The sequence below is a fragment of the Macrosteles quadrilineatus genome, unplaced genomic scaffold, assembly GCF_028750875.1.
Source record: "Macrosteles quadrilineatus isolate MER2022 unplaced genomic scaffold, UCM_ALF_1.0 Scaffold_2__2_contigs__length_208266976, whole genome shotgun sequence".
Taxonomy (NCBI): Eukaryota; Metazoa; Arthropoda; class Insecta; order Hemiptera; family Cicadellidae; genus Macrosteles; species Macrosteles quadrilineatus.
In genome coordinates, this window is record NW_026542595.1 from 189,414,722 (window position 1) to 189,427,013 (window position 12,292).

Genomic DNA, 12,292 nt, shown 5'->3' on the forward strand with positions numbered 1-12,292 from the left:
GAGAGCTACAGTCACAAATCTATCATTCTGTCACTCTGCTAGGATATAACGTATACTCTCGTCACAGTCAAAGACTTTACCCAAGAACAGGGAAATAGTTTTAAGGCAAAACATATTTCATGGATTAGGTTAAAAATAAGTGAAACCGGTCCTCAGGGGTTCAAACAATCTGGTAAAGTCATATATCATTCATTTCGCTTCTTATTAAACGTCATTATTTCGTCATTTGTGTGACGAAAGTGGTCGAAACATTTTTCCACCATTACCCATACAATTCCGTCAGCAAGCACACGTGTAAATACAGTTGAAAACTCCAACCACGATGCCGACTTGTACAACCCAATTTAATAAAGTCGGTTTAAACAAAGCCCCGCCAATAAGACTGAGCGCCGCACTTTCGAAGGCAAATAAGGGTGGCTCGGGGAGGAACTGGCAAATCCGGTGAACACAACCTTAAAAGAAAGCTTTTACAATAAAAGTGTCGCACCTCTGAAAACAACCAGATCGAATATGGTAATTGCGAGATAAAAATGTATGAAGCTAGATTTAAAAGCCCAACTTTTCTGGAAGCAAAGTAAACTTTGTACTCGGCTGGATAAAAGGGGCCGGCTGTTAATTCGAGGTAAGAATTTGTATGCGATTCTGAGGGCTTTTGAAGAACCCTTCCAACGGTGGCTTTGAAAATGATTAAACCCGACCGCCCAATCTGCATGTTGGATCATCTTCAGAGGACTCGGTTCCCTCGGGTTTATTTCACAGATTTGTTTGCTCGAGTTTAAATTAAAATGCTGAAACACACCAGCATCACCAGCTTTTACAGAGCAAATTAGAGAACTATTGCGAATGCAAAGCATGGTTGCTTCTAATGGTGCAAGGATCCAGATTCACACATTAAATACTGTCGAATAACAATTAGCAATTACACATCTAACATTATCTGTTAAAACCAAATTCAACTGTACACAAACTTATTTTTATTTAGATGATTTAGGAATCAAACAAATTAAATTAAGAACGTGAAATTAAGAATGTACTCCCCTTCAATAGCCGGATTGACCCAACCTTAAAATTGTCTTTAGCTGATCCATTAGTATAATAAGTATATGAGGGACGATGTTTACTCTATGGTTCAAACTAGTGATTGAAAAAATAATTCATTATATCATAATATCCCCTTTACGGCACATCTAGGCAGATTGAATGTTACTTCCGTTTATTTATTTGTGTTTATTAAGGTTTTTATTTACTGTTTGTTCCTTATTATTCCGACAAATTAAACACTACTTTAATGAACATAACAACCAATAATTAAACTATTACTTGTTCCCTTGTATTTCAACCAAACAGTAAAGCAAAAGTGGTTAGTCCTACTATTGACTATTATTAATAGTCAAAGGTTCTACCCACGATTACTAGGAAAATACCGGTATGGGTCATAAACATAAACAAATGACGTTGTTGGCCCGAATCCTATACTAATATCATTGAACATATGTTTTGGCAGTTCCATTTAAGCAATGTTAAATAATGTTTATTTTCGGGCCAAAAACGTCATTTGTTTAGGTTTATGATCCATACCGGTATTTTTCTAGTAATCGTGGTTCTACCCTAACATAAAAAGTAAACATTTAGTCGACATCAGCATCCTCTAAGCGTTAACAACGCCCGTAAAGTATTTATATTTTGCAATAGTTTGAGCAGCATTATCAGATGTTGGCCTTCACCTCCTAAAACTGAAAATAATCAAACCACATGATTTTCATATGATCATTGGAGTGATGAACGTTGATCATCTGATCGGACCGTTGATCAGCTGTACTAATGACGTCACTAGAGCGTATGACCCTACTGTTTGTGTTTTGTTTTGTTGCCGCCAGGCACCGCTCGTGTCGTTGTTGTTTTTCCGCTAGACTTATCGTAGCTTAAAGGCAAACAAACACATATTCACATGGCGGTTGGGTAAACATTTAAATTATTTCAATTTGGTTTGTCTGACTGGATACGTTAAAATTGCTGAGTGTAAATTGGTGGATAAATGTGTCTTGTTTATTTTTCAGCATTGAGTTATTCTAGATATTTATTGTACTGTAATTAATGTTTACGGTTAAATTACTGAAAATAATGAAAGTGAAAGGCCAGCTAATTGTAATATAGCATATTTTATATCACGAACACTGTCACAGTAACAAATACGAAGGGTTAAAATATAATTGTAGACTGTAGCATACTCTGTGGATGGGTCTCTCAACTGTATGTTTTCTACAAACATACAAAAAAGAACAACATAGAAAAAATGCTACATCTGCTACATCTACTACATCTGGTTCATATGAATGGGATATTTACTTCAGTATATTAAGGTCAATATTAGCCTCAATTATGTACGTGTTAAGTCAATGTTTAAATGGGAGCGTCCCCGTTCTTCATAGCAATTTAATAATCCTGAGGCTTTACCCTTGGGGTTTTTTTTATTTGCGTTGACGAAATCATTATAAATTCCACATTTTATGAACGCTATTCTTCAAATCATATTTTCACGAGCCGTAAGAGGCTCTCGACGTCCTAATGATCGAGCTTTGACGGTTTGTCGCGTAATGACAATATTTTGGAGGAGTTAAGAGCGGCTTGGAGTTGATGAATATGTATCAGGCAGGCTCACAATTATAACATGAGCCCTACACTGATACTCCACTGCGACGATGTAACAGCTGAGTTAGTTGTCGGGGTTTGTTTTTGTTCCAAATTGCTCTTAATGTGTAATTGCAAGGTAAAACATCCAAAAAGTCTTTATTGAAAAAAGTAATAAGGATAGAGTCTATTTATGTATTGTTTACATATGAGAAATTTACAGTACTACAAAATTGGCAAGACATAAAAAGACTCGCGTACTATCCGCTACGTACAGCCGCATAGATTAAAGGAGTAGCATAACTTATTTGTGTTATCTACAGGTTGTCCAAAAACATTGCACTGTTTTTCAATTTGTTTCTTGTACCCAACAAACATATTTTACAATGTCAGGATTTTACATTATTGTATTTTTAGCTGAAAAAGTTATTATCCAGCTCGACAGTAAAGTTGAAACAAAAACACGTTTGTAATTGGTACTTTATTTGAACTAATCACCGATAAATTAAATAACGTGAGCAATCAGTCCGTGTTAACAAACCGTACATCGGACTCCGTCGGTCTGTTCAAATACATTGCGATTGGAGTTTTATGGTGGTTGGTGGTTTTACTAAGCTAAATGAACTATTATCACCTAAATTTTTCCACCACTGTTTACAATTTCTTCACAGTAATAGAAAGACAAACTGTATTGCTAAATATCATCATTGTGATACAATCTATTTTAAAGCTACGAGCAATACAAGAAAATAGCATTAGTTTACTTGTGTTGGTCTTTCGCATAAAAAAAATGTATTCGTCGTGTAGCATAACTTGGATGGGAGGTTATAAAGTATTTCGTAACCAAACTTATTGTAGAGATATGAACCACTATATTTGGGGAAATGTCTTCTTTGGGGTTAGGGGAGAGGAATTTATGTTTGGGTGGGATTTACAGTTCCAAAACAGGTTTCATATTTACTTTTAAGTTAATATTTTTGTGGTAGCCTTAGTTCTTGTAGAGTATGCTGACACAAGTACGTGCAAATAAATACTTAAAATTAATGCTTGCCACTGAGAAAATAGAGAATAGCAAAGGTCCATATTATTTTGTTGGGGACCTCTTGAATATAAAATACAAAACCCTTCAACATATATGAAAAATCTAGTCTCTTTAGGCATAGCTTGTAGATAAGTTAAAATAAATCACTTTATTTGCTATCCAACAGCTAGAATAGTGGAATAGTGCTCGACTAGTAATCAAAAGTAGTTGGTTTGGTCCTATGAAAAGCCAGTACATGTTTGATGGTTCGAAACTAGACCCAGTTGTCCTTCATCATTGGCTTGTTATAAATTGTCCTGGTTATGGATAATTATTTCAGTTAGTGGCAGTACCATAATTTAATATAACACTCAACCTTACCTCAGATTCATTCAAAACCTGGCACCTTGGTGTTTCAGCGTCGTACGAAACTAATTATTCAATATAATTATTGGTATAACAAAATATAATGTAATTATAACAGTTAGTTGTTTTATTAGCCGATTGGTTATAGTGATCACATTCAAATACAAACGCTGCTGTTTCGATTAAATTCGCATTAAATTCTAAACCTCCATTGGCCTGATTAATTGTGCTAAAGGTTGGGATTCAATAGTAACGAAACCAGTGTTTAGACACTTAAAGAAAACGGGATTGATTCAAAATTTAGAAAACGTTCAACTATTTATTTCTATATCCAAGTAAAACTCCAAACTCCCCAAAAAGCTCCCAAAACACTGTTGAGACGGGGGAAGGGGCCCTCGATAACTTCGGGCGCCTAAATAAATTTCATTATTTCACACCGGAGCGAAGTATCCCTATAAAGCCCAGGCGATGGGATGGCTTCATGAAATGGTCAGTTACCGCTCGAGCCCGCCTTTTTGGCCACTTTTGTCCGTGAAAATTGAATATAAATGTGCGGTTAGCTCCCTCGAGCGCAGTAAGGCGCCGAACGTCTTTATCAGATGAGCGAATTGGGCCCAAGATATTGCTTCTTCTTCTTCTCTCCTTTTCTGTAGAAATGCATGGCTTTATTATCATTTTGTAGTCTGCTTGAGTAGAAGGCCTTTTGTTCATTTCTGACACATTGGAGATGTAGATTTGGACTGTGGTACAAGTGTAGTGCTACTGTCTTGAGCTATTTTATTGACTTTTGGATACTAAAGTAAACATCCTATATTTATGAACCCGCTTTAACAATTTTCTTCAACTAATGTAAGCCACTCACTGACTGTGCTGTTGTCAAAAATTATTTTCGCTCGTGATATTTATTTGTGTGTTAGGATAAAATATGTTATAATTTACTATCAAATCAATGTTCCATTCAGTTTGGCTTGGCTTAAAAGATGGCATAATCGACAGAAATCAGTTAATTTACGTCCATTTTGTATTTTATTTCTGAGTGAACAACCTACATTTAAAAGTGAGGTATTTTCACGAAGAATGTCACCACGATTAAACTTTGTACTGTGTATTTAAAGATAATGTAAGTGATTAGCTTTGGTTAAGGTAGATTAGGCTAGGTTAGGTTATAATATGTAGGTAATGGTATGTTCGGATATGTTGGGACGGGGCAGAATCAAGGTCCAAATATATCAATCACAGCTTATTGTGTTGTGTATGATAGTATGAAGTAACGGTAAAGTACAGATTTGTTTTCATGCGAAATGTATGTAAAACGATTAATTTATCGTTATTACGTATATTTACATTTCTAATTACTGTAACAACAACAATATTTAAACTTCACGCCCTTGACATATAGTTTAAACATTTTCAAACACATATTAAAACAATCCTTCAAGTTTATGTTTTAACTCGTCTGTTGTTGATGATTGTGAGTGTAGTAGAAGTGGTCCTCTAAGGGTAAACCCAAGAGCTAATCAAGTAATGCAGCCCTAGCGGCCATATTGTTGCTAATGTCGTCAGCTGCTGAATTGATTGTTGACTCAGTCAGCTGATCTCCCTTCTTTCCCTCGTTGAGTGATTACCACTGAGCTAAAATTATAACTGGAGGTAGCACTGCCATGGCAGAAGTCTGTCAAAAGCGAGTCGCTGATTTTGTTAGGTTGGTATAGCAGTAAGTTTTCTTACCATAGCAATAACATGGCTTCTTATAACTAGGTTGGTATAGCAGTGAGTATTTTTGTCATACTTGAATACTTTTAATACTTTAATAATTTTCTTTGAAATGGTGACAATACAAAGTAGGTATTTTAAGCCAAGTATAATAATAGTTATAGCAATAATATGGCTTCTTATGGACACCCACCTCACGCAAACATGGCGGCTGGCGACACGCATCTTTGACATTCAGTGCTACCTCCAGTTAGAATTATAGCTCAGTGGTGATTACATCTTCGTTGGGTTTAGTGGTCTGTGGAACCTCAAGTACCAGTAATTAAATAGGGAACAATCACATAATATAGATTGCGAATGTTTGACCAACTGAAATATATTTTAATTGTTTACTTATGTAGGTGGTTTAGTATGGCTTTAGTGAAGTATAATAATAATATTGTTGAGTATTTGGTATTGGGTATTTGGGGAGTTTTTGGGTTGCAAATTTGGTACGTAGCGCGGAGGCCGCCACCTGCTAAGCCATGGTAACGATGCTCATGGCTTCTAGTCTTAATTCCAAACACTAAATTTTATCAGCACAGTTCACTCTTGTATTAAATCTGCTGACACTTTGATTTGCTGGTTCTACGCACAGTCCATATACCTATATTTTTTTAGTAAATAATTCTAAAAGGCTAGTTACTAAACTACGTGACCCTTTGTGTAAGAGGTAAAGATTGTTGTGCAATTTAAAAACGGAAGGTGCCTATTAGTACTTATTAGCCTCTGTTTCTAAGTTGTTGTTGCCGGCGTTCTTGTAGGTAAGATTTTTGTGTCAAACTAGGCATTTCTCCATCTTGTGTGGAATCATCAGAGGATTCTTATCACTAACGCAATATATCCTAGGATGACAACAATATCTTACCTGCAGGAACTCAGGCAACGAAAACAAAGGTAAATCTAATATAATTCAAGTTCTTGAAACTGAGACGACAAACATTATAACGGAAATTAGTTGTCATTACAGCAACAAATGATTACTTGATGTAGTTATTAAACCATTCTACGTACGAAACAGTCATCCGAAAGTTAAACAATCTATACTATTATATAAAAATCTTGTGGTGTCTGTATGTGTATTACTAATAGGCGCATAAACTACTGAACTGACTGGGCTTAAATTTTACAGAAATATAGCTACCATACCAAGGACCATAATAGGACTATTCACACTTCGATACTGACCGTGGGCTTTGCCCCTTTGGCTTTAAAAGTTCTGAGTTGAGGATTTTAAAAGTAAATATTGATTGGTCTCCATGGCTGCCATGAGAACAAACACAATGTTTACAATTTGCTATGCCACCCAAATGTAAACAAGCTGAACTGTCAAACCACATTAATTCACAATGCCACAGCTGGTTTATAAATAGGAGGCATATAATATTCTCTACAATCATGTTTATTTATTCTTATATTTGATGGTTCATTGATTATTTATTTTATGAAATTAGTGAGATTGTATATCTGATGCTGTATCTAACCCTAATTAATTATTTAAAATTTTGCTAATGTGAATAATTGTATTGAAAGAGTTTGGTGTAAAAATAGTGAAATTATAAAGTTCACATTTACTTGAATCATTTTAACATTTTTGAACAATTAACATGTGTTTAGAGTAGGGCACACACCTTAAACATTGAAACATTTTTCTCAAGGAGATAATCTATATATATAAAAGGCAAAGCCCTCACTGACTGACTCACTCACTCACTCACTCACTCATCACTAATTCTCCCACTTCCCATTTACCTAGGAGGCTGAAATTTGGTACACTGATTCTTTAGGCATTAAATAGGAATACTAAGTGGTTTTTATCCTGATCGGACTCTCGGGCTCCGCCCCAGTGGCTCTGGAATTTCCCATGTTAATCTTATGAGTACTTATATTTAAATGGAATTAATGAATCTTAACAGCTGTTTCAATTAAACAAGTTGGTTCTGTTCTATGATGTTCAATAGCATTAAAGTTACAAGGATTACCAACAGGGTGCAGCACCATTATTTCTTTTACATTTATGACAACAGCTAATTTGTAACCAAAAGGTGAGTGAGCGTAGCGAACGAACTTCAACCTCAAGGCGAGTGAGCGTAGCGAACGAGCTAACCTGAAGGCAAGTGAGCGCAGCGAACGAGCTCCAACCTAAAGATGAGTGAGCGTAGCGAACGAGCTCCAACCTAAAGGTGAGTGAGCGTAGCGAACGAACTTCAACCAGGACATGATTGAGCCATGCGAACGAGATCATCTTGAAAATTAAGAAGTGAAACGGGGCAAAGCCCGCGGGTTACAGCTAGTTCTAGATAAATTGCGCTACGTTTTAGCTTCAGCAGAGTTCAGGTTGAAAGATTCCTAACTCTACCAGGAGAGCTCGACACATGTTTAATGTATGAGCTTCAACCAAGCGGAAGCCTGCTAAAGCCTTTACCTCCGCCATCCACAACTCTTCGTTCAACGTTCAACTTCGCTGAGCTAACCCGGCTTTTTCTTTGACACCTGAGTTGTTTCGCAGCTTAAATATTCATTATATTTAATTTTGTTACTTTCGTTGATTCCTTTATATTCTAAGGATTTTGTCATAATGTTAAGTTGTGTTTTTATCCAATAACTCACCAATTTAAATTTGGTTTGTAAATTTCTTGATACGCTGTAATACAAGACAATGTTTTTTCTTTTATTGAGCGCATGCCCCTTTCCCAAAATGTCCCGGTATATTTTCCACATTATGGTATACATAATAGCTGAGTTCCACTTTAAAAGTTCTAGGCTGGTAGCCATATTGCCAACAAAAAAGTTATGCTTTGAAAACGTTATTATATTTTCTTAATTTGTATGCTTGGTCTGGATTTTCTTTTGGAATTCTAAATAAAGAAAATTAATAGAGTTAAAGCAATAAGAACAAGAACAAATACAGAATATTTTTCGTAAAAATGTTACCAATGTCTGTTTTTCATCGTATGATCCTGACAGGCTTTGGACTTAATGACATTTTGCTTTCAACTCTGCAAAAGTCGGTCGAATGTTTCGAACTGCTGAGTTAGTGAAAGCGATGAGTCTATACTGTATAGGCCTACGGAAAACTGCTTCAAGGTTTGCCTTAATTATTTTTAAACTAGTTTTAAGCCACCATAAAGTATTAAAGTATATAAACTACCGATACGCCTACTTTTTGCATTATTTAATTATGTTATTGGCTTTCGTGTTTGTACGAAATTTGAATTACTTAATAAATTGTAAAAGTTGCAATTTTTAAATGCAACTTCATAAGTAACTAAAGTTAAAAACTTTTTTATAACTTCACAAATTAAAAAAATAAGGTAAATTCATCCCTCCCCCCAAACTTGTGAATTTGGCTTTCTTGTATATTTTCTGTTTGTTGACTTTGACTTCGTTAATTAATAGGAAAGAAAAATAATACCTAAGTTATGGCTTATGCCACTTTCAGAAACCTCCTCTTCCCTGCCTCCTTGCTGCCGGATTCCCGTTCTTCCTTTGGGGTAAGTTACCTGGTGCTTATGAAGAGGTCCGCACCTTCCTCAGGGCCCAGGCTCGTCTCCAGCCTCCTCCGCAGCTTCAAACCTGCCCGTGTTACTTATTCAGTGGTAAGGACCAGCCCCACTGGCCATATTTAACCAACCGTAGGAGGGACTGGTATAACGTATTGTTTGAGATCACAAGCATTGAAAATCCAATGTTATTTTCTAGGAAAATTTACAAAAAAAATGCAGCATAATGGAAATATGGTGCAAAGACTATATTGAAAACCAAAACTGTTCAATGAAGCAGTAAATAAAGAGCGTATATTAAAAATGTACCAATTTAAAAGTGATGGCATATGTGGCTATCAAAGCTATAATATTTTAGACTTTCAAATTATTATAATCAAATCATGAGAATGAGAAGAAATTATAAGGGTCAATATATAAAATGCTAATTTTGAGACATATCCTTCCTCAAGATGATTTTCTTGCAATCATATAATGATAATATTTTAAGAAGCCTAAACAAAACAATTAATTCCTTCCAAAAACTAACCTAGCAAACTTATTTATACTTTGCATTTTCTATCTAAACTTACTCTTTTATGAGCTACAGAATTCAAAATGTATACCACAAGCCATTTTTTCTGAGGCGTAAAACGCTGCAACTCCTGCCTAAACTAGTCTCTTTTTTTTTAATGTCAAAAATAAAAACGTCTATTAATCGCACTTCCATTCTAAAACACTCATAAAATGGTGGTTGGTCAAAAACGTATGTACAGGTTTTTTTGCAATTTTCTCAAATATCACCAAATTTAAACTTCCGTTTTAAATAGATGTTTCATCTCAGTGACTCTGTACTATTACTATTGGAGGATTCTGAAAATTACAATAAAATCTAAAAAAAATGTTGTGTACTTATGGCCGTTTTATGTAAGAAAATACAAATATTTTGAAAAAATCTTAATTTGTCTGTTATTCCCTACCTGGAAGGGTGTGGAAATCTAAATTAGTGCCATTTTGTCACCAATACTAAGTAGTTTTAACACATACAAATTTTTAACACTAACTTCGTTCCACCCTGTATATGTTTAGGGTCAAAAACTGTAAAAACCCATTTTTACCATATAAACCCTCGTTCCTAAATAGCCCGAACATGCTGGTTCGCGAACTCGTTCGAATAAATTTAGGTTTACACTTTTATACCAAACCTCATCAATATCGGATCATTTTTGCTCGAATTTTCGTGCTAACAGACACATGAATATATAGAAGAATTTGAACTGATGGTGTTTTTGGCCTCTAGGGACCTCAAAACAAAAAGTAAATCCGTCCCAGGTCCAGGTCAATGAGACCTACGGTAACGGTAACATCTTATTTATTTATTTTTATTTATTTAATCCAACAGCATAAATCACCAATTTACAATGTTGATATGCATAATATGACCATTGCATTTATTACCTAGTTTATTTATATTTGTTCCAACGGCAAGATTATTAATTTACAAATGGATATATATATAATGACCATGTAATAACAATGCTACCAAAAAACTTAAATCTAAATTGATTCAACATTTCAAAAACAACATCAGTGACAGGAAAATTAAATCTGAACATGACTAGAGAAACAATACAGCGATGAAACATGACATCTATGAAAACAACAACAATGGAAATATCCGAAGATAACATTAACAAAGTAACTCAACCATAGCAAAATTAACAAAAATACAAAAATTAAGGTATGAAAATTAACAAATAACAATAAGTGGCACTCTAGGCTTCGGGGGCAGGGGGCTATAGGACCCGGTGGCCGAGCGTCTGATGGCTGCAAGGCTGTCACAGAAGAGGTTTAAGGACTACTGATTGCCGGATCGTATGAGCCTGCAACAGCAATAGTACTGTGCTGGAGGTAGCTTCTTTCTGCATGTTCCAGCTCACAAAAACGCTGTTCCGAGTGCTCCCTAGTCCTAGTGGGCACCCTGATATTGATCTTCTTCAGGAGGTACGGGCAGACTACCTTGCTGTTGAAGAGCTTGAAGATGGAGGACACATCTGCCACTTGTCACTTGTCTTCTGCATGCTAATGGCTGCAACCTGCAACCCGTAGGATTCTGAAACAATATCGATAGGGACTTCTAAGTAATTGAACCAATCTTGGCGGTCCAGGAACCTGATGAATCGTCTCTGGACTGACTCTAGCTGGTCTAAAAGGACAAGGGACTTGTACAAGATGGTTGTTGCTACGGAGTCTAGCCCATCATTTACTGTTCGACACATGGTTCGACACATATGTTGCTGAAGTGCTGGCCAAACTCAAAGGAGAAGTCAATAGTGACACCAAGGTCCTTCTTGTAACTGTATCTTTCCAGCAAGGCTCCGTCAAAAAAATAGTCATTTTCAATGGCATTGTTAAAGCTGCGCGCGCACTACGGCGGAACGGCACGGACGGGCGGGCGGCACGGCAATTTTTAAAAGTTAATAACATTGAATGTCATATGAGTGCGCCCACTACAGCGGTACGGCCGGCAACGGACGTTCGGCAACTTTCGCCGTTTGTTAAAAAGTCCGGGTGACAAAACTCCAGGACATTTCCGAGCTGCCGTGACGCCCGTACCGCCCGTACCGACCGGGAGCACTGCACACCGACCGGGCGGGCGGCACCGGACATCCACCATTCTCAACTGATCTCTGTCAAAGTAGCAGTGTTTTCATGTGTTGTAAACATAGATGTTAGTAAGTTGATTTTTCTCGTTGAGAAAAACCCCAAACTGTACAACATGCGACATCCGGAATATTGTAATAACGTCCGGCGTTACAATATATGGACAGAAATATGATCTATTATGATAATCCTTCTACAATCACACCTTAGGTTAGGTTAGGTTACACATAATCCTTCTACAAGATCAGGAAACAAGGTGTGGAACTCTCCAAAACTTAGTCTTTTCCTGTTTATGTGGTGTATCTAAAATCTTTGCTTGCACCTTCTTGTCACCTCTTCCTCTGCTAAAATTAAAACCTATTATCACCACTTTCGGAAT